At 32.8% G+C, this 8,835-nt stretch overlaps 1 long non-coding RNA gene across 1 annotated transcript; it reads left to right on the top strand.

Moving 5' to 3' along the window:
* Positions 1-2,032: 2,032 nt before the first annotated feature.
* On the top strand, positions 2,033-3,140 carry LOC148780220 (uncharacterized). Its single transcript, XR_016042027.1, has 2 exons — positions 2,033-2,115; positions 2,247-3,140. It is a non-coding gene; the product is annotated as an uncharacterized LOC148780220 (long non-coding RNA).
* The last annotated feature ends 5,695 nt before the right edge of the window (positions 3,141-8,835 follow it).

Below are 8,835 nucleotides of genomic sequence, written 5' to 3'. Positions count from 1 at the left end.
ATTCTATCCCGTTCCTATATTTTCGTTTTCAAAGCTTTTTAAAAAGTTTCTCTTTCTAAAATATTGGTATATAAGATAGTTTTTTTCTTAAAACAATTTTGAGAAAGTTTCTCACTCTAAAAACTTAAAATTTAGAAATAGGTTGCTAGGTGGTCAGGGTGGTGAGACGTCCCAACATGATGTCTTCAGTTCTATTCCAACCACTAGTAGGGGAATCAATTCTCAATGAAAAAAAACTTGATATCGAAGATAGTTTCTCTGTAAAAATTTCAAGATAATCTCTTTATCTAAAAATGCAAATTTCAAGTTTTTATGCGGAGAATTCTCAGATCATACACAATAAATTTTCATCCAAAACAAATCTACTTTCTTCTTTAAGGGGCAGCTGCACAAGTAAATGGTTATTGGGTTGCTTGTAAGATTTCAAACACATTGGGGGGTCATACCCGAGAAAGTATTGACGGGGGTACACATAATTTTCCCTAAATAATTACTTTATAAAGTTTAAACCTACAAGAAGAGGAAGATCCATCACAGCATGGAGTATTAATGGGGGAGTAATTGATAGCAGCAGGCCAACCAGGTGGCTCAATAGAGCAAGCAAGCTCAACTCGTTCTATCTCCCATCAATGACCTAATCTCTGCCACAAATGACATATGCTTTCAATTTTGCTCGATATTATCATAAATTTTTATGCAGAAATTCCCATTTGCCGAACAAATTATCATGGATACACAAGCTAGAAACCAGTAAAAATTGGCCAAAATCATTAAAAGGCTACAAAAGAGAAACATTCTAATGTATAGTTGTGATATTGATGATTATGAAGATAACAATAATAAAATAATAAAGACCTCGTGAACTATAATCTAAGAAACTTTTTAAAAAAATTAAAAAGGCCGCTTTTGAATTTGATGGTTAAGATATCATTGGCCCCAAAAAAATCTAACATATAATAGAAATAATGATAATAAATTAATAATGATGATGAGAAGGACGATGACAAGAGAGCTTATGCTATATTTCAATTGAAAAATTAAGTAATAAAATTTTACGAATTGAGGAATCGGACCGGAACCAAACAGCTAGTTCGAATCAAGAATTATTGGGGTTGGGTCTATTTAAATATCAGGATCTGGCTGATTCTGACCGTCATAGAACTAGTCCAACTTTATTTTTAAATCTTTTTAGCAGTCAATTCACTCGGCTGGATCGTTGGTATGGACTACCATTCCTACGATCTGGACCAAATTTCCAGATAGGTGATCCATATCATTGATCCTTGATTTTAAACCTCGATAAAGAATATTGTTATGTTTATAGTCATAGTTTAGAAAAAAAAATTGATCCTAACCAGAATTGTTCAATTCAGGTCAGTGGTTTAAAAAACGGATCGGTGGCCCGGATCGGGCACCCCAAAAACCCATCCGGATCTGTGGATCGACGATCCGGATCGAAAATCGGCCGAATCAGTCGGATTAAGCTGTAAAAAAAAATATAAAAAAACTATTAAAATTTATTATAAATATTGTTTTTTAGGAATCCAATAAGAAATCGAGGTACTATATTATTATTTTTTATTTTTTTCATCAATATATGAATATTGAGATATTTTTTCTCTATATAAACTTATTTTAACCATTAAATTACATCACACAAAATTTATTTTAACCAATAAATTATATTATTTGTTTTGGCAAAAAATTTTTATTTTTATGACAAAAAAAAGAAATTTGACAAGAAAAATACCACTAATCAATTGATCCTAGCCGGTTTTCTTCGGGGGCGATGCAGGTCATGGGGTATTTTTAATTTGTTTATCACTTTATAGGAGCTCTGGGCCAAGTTTAGTTAGGAAATATGAGAATGAAGTGGTGAGGTTGTACTTGTACAGGGTAATGTAAAACCTTTGTAAGGCCTCTATCAAGGGTTACCTGTCATTTCATTAGAAGTTTGGACCCTTTCTCGGTTTCGTTCCATTATAAATATCCTTCCTGGGGAATGATCTCTCATTCAATCGCTCCATGTCTCACTGTTTTTCGACGATCACGATTTTGCGATTTTCTCTCTCATATACGTTGGTGGATCGCTTTTCTTCACTAAACCAACTCGGAGTTCACTCTCTCTCTAACCCCTGATTTATTCTTTCTAACTGCAAATAACTCTCTCTCTTCATTCTCTTCTTAACTGAGATTACTCTCTTTCTTAATTCTCTCTCTAACTGTAAATTACTCTCTCTCTCTAGATGCAAGACCGAGAGAAAGGCATTTCAGGATGGTGGAGCTCAGAGCCAAACCCCCCTGCAAACTCCACTCTCTCTCTACCCACCCCCCAGTTGGCATTTGCGCCTTCTGTCTCCAAAAAAACTCATCAACCTTTCACTCTCTCTCCTCACCCATCTCAGATTCAGGCCAAGACACCTCAAAGTCTGACATTTTTTGGGTCCGCAAAATTTCCTCTCTCATCAAGGAGAGAGATCCACAACCCATCAGACCAGACTCCACAGAAGTGCTCAAGAGAATCGTTTCTCTCTCTAACATCTTGAGGAGAGAGAAGCACCCACAACCCACTCGAAAGAAATCCTTCCTCTTCTCTCTCTACCACATTGAGAGAGAAGAATTACCCACGATCCCACCATGAAAGAAGCACCTCTCTCTCTCCCAAATTGATGGAAGAGAAGAAATATCTGCAACCCCACCATGAGAGAAAATCTTCTCTCTCTACCATGTTGGTGAGAGAAGAAAAACCCACCTCCCAATAATGACAGAAAAGCTTTTCTCGTGTACATAAAGCGACAGTGCAAGAAAAACAAGAAGAAATCTCAGAAAAACCAGATGGATTTTACTTGCAAAAAGGAAGGCTCTGGTAATGGTGCACGTGGCATTGATGAGAGAAGAGAGATGTTTGGGGTGTTTGATTATTTGCGCATTTTACCGTGTAAACCAAACTACAGTTGTATTGTAGATGGTATAAATTTGAGAGAGAGTGACAAGAGATGGCAGGCTTGGAATTGGGCCGGCAGGGAGTCTAGAAAAGATAGAGATGTGAGGGAGCAGACTGTGGATTAAAAACTCCTGTGATTTTGAGTTTATGAGAGTATTCTGATTTTGGCATTTTGCAGAAGTAGTTTAAAGTGTAATTTGTTAGTGCGGTTGCATATCTAGAAAGGAATTCCGACAAAAATTTATTTTAACTTCATTACACACCTCAAGCCCTCCAATTGGACATCTAATGGGTAGGATTAATTGTGATCAAATTGTACTAAAGATAAATAATTTCATAGTACACAATCCCTTAGAAAGATGGAAACTAGTTTGGTGCAGCTAAGCTTGCACATATTACTATACATGCCGAAGATCTAAACTATCCACCGAAACATAATACCTTGGGTAATTGTCCTCTAAAGAAAAAGTAAATCAATTGTTCAAATTTTTTTTCAAAAGATAACATTTTTAGTTTTAAAAATTTATTTAATTTTACAAATTAATAATCTCCATGTTAAAGATTATATATCCCGATAAAATTTAAGATCAAATTTTATGTCAAAAATAAATTATTAAGGGCCCGCATGCTAACCGTGTCCTTGAAAGATAGTTATTATCATTGAAAAAATGGCACTTTTATGAATCCAAGTAGAAATGAGTACCCTCTCAAAACTTTATTTTTGAGATGGATTTTTTGACTTAATTTTTAAAGACATCATTTTTAACATAGAGATAATGAATTTGAAAAATAAATAAATCTTAAAAATTAAAGAAAATAATTTTATACAAAAAAACATTTAGATAGTTAGTTCAATAATTTTTAGATTGACCACCAAGTGGTGTCCATCTTTAAAATGGATACTTCGGGGGACACAAATGTAGAAATGTGTCCCTGATGCACAGAACAATTTTCTTTCAGAATAAAATAAAAAAGGGAAAAGTTTGTATAAAGCAGAGGCTCTAAAAGATCAAATTTGAGCCTATCTCAAAACTTTCACTAAAAGAGGTTGTTTTGATGCCCAAATATCCTCAAATTGATCATCTCGATATCAAGATGCATGGACATGAGAAAAAAAAATAGATTTCAAGTTTCATAGATAGTGTATTTTATAACATATTTTAGACCGTCAATTTTCAAGATTTTCAAGTTTTCATGGATATGTCGATCTATACTAATTTTGAAGCTTTGAACGTTATAAATAAAGATGGAAATATATTTTAAGGCTATCACAAAAATTTCTAATATTAAAACCACATTTCTCGATACTATTTGAAGGTAGGCTCTAATTTGATTGTTTAGAGCCTAGGCTCAATACAAACCGCACCCATAAAAAAAAGATAGTTACAACTCCATTGAAAAACCAGGATCGGCAGGATGAATCAACAGGTTGTCTAGATCAAGTTGCTGAAACAAATAATATTAAAATATTATTTTTATATTTCGAGATAATTTAAAGGGATTTAAAAAAAAACTATTTTCTTATTTTTAGAATTTAAAATAATTCTATATCTTTCAAATTTCATCCTCAACTCCATCTCAATTGAAGTATATTTTAGTTTCATCTTTTCTTAATACATATGGTCATGCTCAATATTGTAATACCCATATTTTTCATTACACATACCTCTAAAAAATATTAAAAATTTATTTAAAATAATAAATGACAAAATACCCAACAATATTTAGTAATTTTATGTATCTTGAATTATTTTTAAATATTTGTTATAGGTGTATAATAGTGAGAACTATAGAGTACCAAATTTGAACTTGATCCAATATATAGAAAAAAGAAGAAGATAAAACTAAAATACAATTTATACTCTTAAAAAGTGAGACTTGCATGTAATCTATACAATATATGAGATTGAATTGAGCATTAGAATGGAAACCTATTAAGTGGTAGTTTCCAATTTCAGAGAAACCTAGAATGAGAAATAGGCAATCCTGAGCCAAATACTGTTTACAAAAAATAAGGGTTCTTAGAAAGCGGGAATCAAAAAAAAAGATAGGGATAGAGACTCAACGGAAGCTATTCCAACAATGGAGTTGACTTCGTCGGTAGAGGAATCAATCCATATATAGGATTCCAAAAGGGATGATCCTATGTATTGGTATTGAATTGAAATATTCAACGATTAATTACGACCTTTTTTTTTTATTTTGAAAATATAATAAGAACTTCCATGAGCTTCTATAATTAGAAAATCCACAAATATAACGAAGTAAATTGAGTAGGAACTAAACAATTTGTTCGATCCGGATCTGATTCTTAATATAGGCAAAGAACCAGATCTGTCCCCCATCGCTCTGAATGGGTTATATTTCAATCTGGATCGTCGTGGTATGGCAATTTCCTAGGATAAAAGATCATCTGTATGGACTGGAGTTGTGAGTACATGTTATTCACTCTCTGAGGCATGTTTGGTCAAACCACTAAACACATTCACCATTGTCTTTCGAAGACATTAAGCGCGGAAGCATACCACAATCTCTCATCTCCTTTTTTTCTCTGGCAAACGCTCAAACCCCATTCCCAAAATCTGGCTTCCCAAAATCTGGCTCCCCTCTTTCTTATGAGGACCCAGTTTTTATGCTGCCAAGCCCGCACATGTAAAAATCCGGGCCTATAAATAAATATATTTAATTTTTAAAGACATGTTATCTCTAACATGGAGATTATGAATATGAAAAACTAAGTAAATTTTAAAAACTAGATATAATAATTCTAGTAAGAAGACATTTAGACCATTAGTTCCCATTGTTTTAGACGGAACACTTACTTGCATCCGTAAATAGGTGCTTTACACTTTTTGGACTGCATATGTAGTCATGTGGTCCAGCCCACATGAAACAAATTTCCTTCTTATTATTCTAGTGAGTTTCTTTAGATGTTCATGTAGCTCTTACTTCTACAGTGCTCTTTGCAGAGGTGAAAAGCGAAAATCACAAGGGTAAGGTTTGCATAAGGTCTCAACCTTAAATAATTCAAGCAAAGCGCATCTCCACACCTTGTCGAAAGGTATAATTTTGCGGTTGAAAATTTTAAGAGTAATGATACAATGAGACCCTCCCACACTCATGTGAGTAGGATCCCAAATGATCAACATTAAATTTTGACATAGATCTTTAGTAAAGTTATCCATAAACCCATTCACCCAAGTCTCACACCCATGTGATAAATTTTTTAGAGATCTACATCAAACTTTAATGGTGATCCTTTGGGGTCCTACTCATATAGGTACGGGAGGGTCTCTATTTAACATCTATTTATAAAATTTAAAACTCAAAAAATGATGTAAATCAGTTGAATTTACAAATACTTGAATATAGACAATCTAGGTTTTATGTTACACAAGGAATAATCGTTAGGACTTGAAATTATTCTTTTTTTTCCATATCCTTTACGCTGAGGTCAAAAAATCAATTAGACGGTATTTCAGTATCAAAACATCCTTTTTCGATAGATTTTTGAGTTGTGCCTTACTTCTGCAATCTAAGGTTGACACCTTCCAAATCAAAACCTATCTCAATCTTTAGGAGTCTTCAAGTTTTAAAAGTTTTTGTGCAAAGTCTCGGTGTTGAAGCCAGTTTTATTGATGTTCAGTAGAATTCGTTGATATTTCTGTACAAATTTACATAGAAACCAGCGTGTCGAGAGTCGGGACTGGAGGCGAGTTAGATGTGCAACTCGACAGGCCAAATAAATGCTAAAAAAATTAGAAAAATGCACAAAGAATATTAAAAAAAAAAAGAAAACACTGACTCACATAATGGTTAGAAATACGTGTTCAAAAGATTTTGTTAATGTTTAAGATCATTTGGGAACTTTCGTTGTTTTGCCTTTTATTCAAAAATTTCTGAAATGGACGCGGTTAGCATGCCGCCAAGCCCACACATGTAGAAATGCGGGCTAGGCAATAAATATTTTTTTAAAATATAATTTGAACTTAATTTTTAGAGAATATATAATCTTTAACATGGAGATTAGGAATATGAAAAACAAAATAAATTTTGACGATTAGAAATAATAATTATCTTAGAAAAACATTTGGACCGTTAGTTACAATTGTTTTTAGATGGACCACCTATTTGCATCCATCTTTAAGATGGATGCTTTATACCTTTTGACCGCATATTGTAGAAATGCAGTCCAACCCGCATGAAACAATTGTTATTCTGAAATATTCAATGTATGAATCCCCTTTTCAAATAATCCATCTTTTATATCTTTTTTCATCTTATTTAGTCTCCTAATGATTCTATTAATCCTCTAGATTTTTCTGATTTTAAATATTTTTTGACATTTTTTAGTTTTCTTTTTTGACTTTTATTGGGTGTATCTAACTCAGCTGAGTTATTCATCTCGAGCAAAGGCTGAGAACCTTGGCCAAGTTGATTTTTTATACATTGCTAAAAACTATTGGTGAAAGTCAAAATTCAATAATTTCATCTTGAAAATAACTGAATCTACTGATCTTTTTAGTTATAAATGATCTAAACTATGTAAATTCAATCATTTCTAGTGAAAATCCAATGAAATTTACTAATATTTTTGCAGTAGAGTTTATCAAAAGGAAAATTTTGCAAACCACTTTGTCTCCTTCATGGCTTGAATTACTTCTATAACTGATTTGATTTTTCGGTTTATCCAATGTTCAAACACTTGGTGGAGTCAACTCAGACTCGGCCAGGTTACTCGGTCCAGGACGAAGTCAAGCTGAATTTAGCTATGTATAATATCCAAGTGCATAACCTGTTGTGCTTAGCTGCTCTTAGAACTTTATGTTTTAATTTTTGGCTGTTTTGATAAATAATTGGTCAAAACAATTATTATGTGGGCTATATATTAAGCCTTGTTGTTGATCAAAATTGATTAAACTTTGATAAATTTTGATCAGTTCATAAAGAGTTTATCATCTTTTTCCTTGTTTTGTTTTTTGTTTAAACCTACTCTAATCAGCTGATGCTTGTATTTCTTCTTCATTTTTTATCCAAATTCATTGAGATTTGGTTATAGTAGAATCTGATTCATTTGTTATCAATGCCTAAAAATTGAGAACTTTGGCTGGAAGCTTCTCGCGTTTAGGGGAAAATGTAGACTTTTTATTAAACCTGCCCCAATCCACCCTTCGATTACTCCATATTTATAATCCATATCCATTGAAAGTTGGTTCCAGTTGGATGTTATTCAAACCTCTATAAGATCCATACTAGTTTGTTGGATCAAAGTCTAGAATTTTAGAGATTTGGCCCGAAAATTCTTGGTTTTGGGAAAATGCAGGTCTTTTTGTTAAACCCTATGTCAATCCTCCTATGGCTCAATTTCCCCCTTTTTTTTTCCCCAAATGCATCATTATTTTATTGATTGCGTCTTTAATTAATTTCATTGCATTTTTCTGCTTTTTGGATTCTTCTGATGTTATTTCTTCCTCGAGCCCTATGTTCAAAAATCACTCCTTTCTTTTTTATTTTGGCAAAAGAGTTGTAACTTTGTTGAAATTTCTCCATTGATCATATCTATGATGCGTATTCAAACTTATCTTCAATATTTTTTTTCCTGTACCTTTTTAAATTTTTGACGTCTTCATTACATCATCTTAAAAATTGAAGTCCTAACAATAGCATTCGTTACTTTGCCCAAGTTCAAGATTAGGCACTATATATATATATATATATATATATATATAGAGGAAAAACGCAACGCATATAGGCCAAAATGAATCGTGATTTTACCTACCTCCATCATCGTCTAAAGTTCATCGTGTTGTCACGATTGTTCAATAGTATTTTATTTTTCATTTTTTTTTTACAAATCGGAATGACTTGAAATTTGGAGCGTGTATTCATCA

Source organism: Amborella trichopoda, chromosome 10, assembly GCF_054954075.1.
Source record: "Amborella trichopoda isolate Santa Cruz 75 chromosome 10, AtrichopodaSantaCruz75HAP2 v2.0, whole genome shotgun sequence".
Taxonomy (NCBI): Eukaryota; Viridiplantae; Streptophyta; class Magnoliopsida; order Amborellales; family Amborellaceae; genus Amborella; species Amborella trichopoda.
The sequence above is the reverse complement of the archived record's forward strand: the minus strand, read 5'-3'. Positions and strand labels throughout refer to the sequence as shown.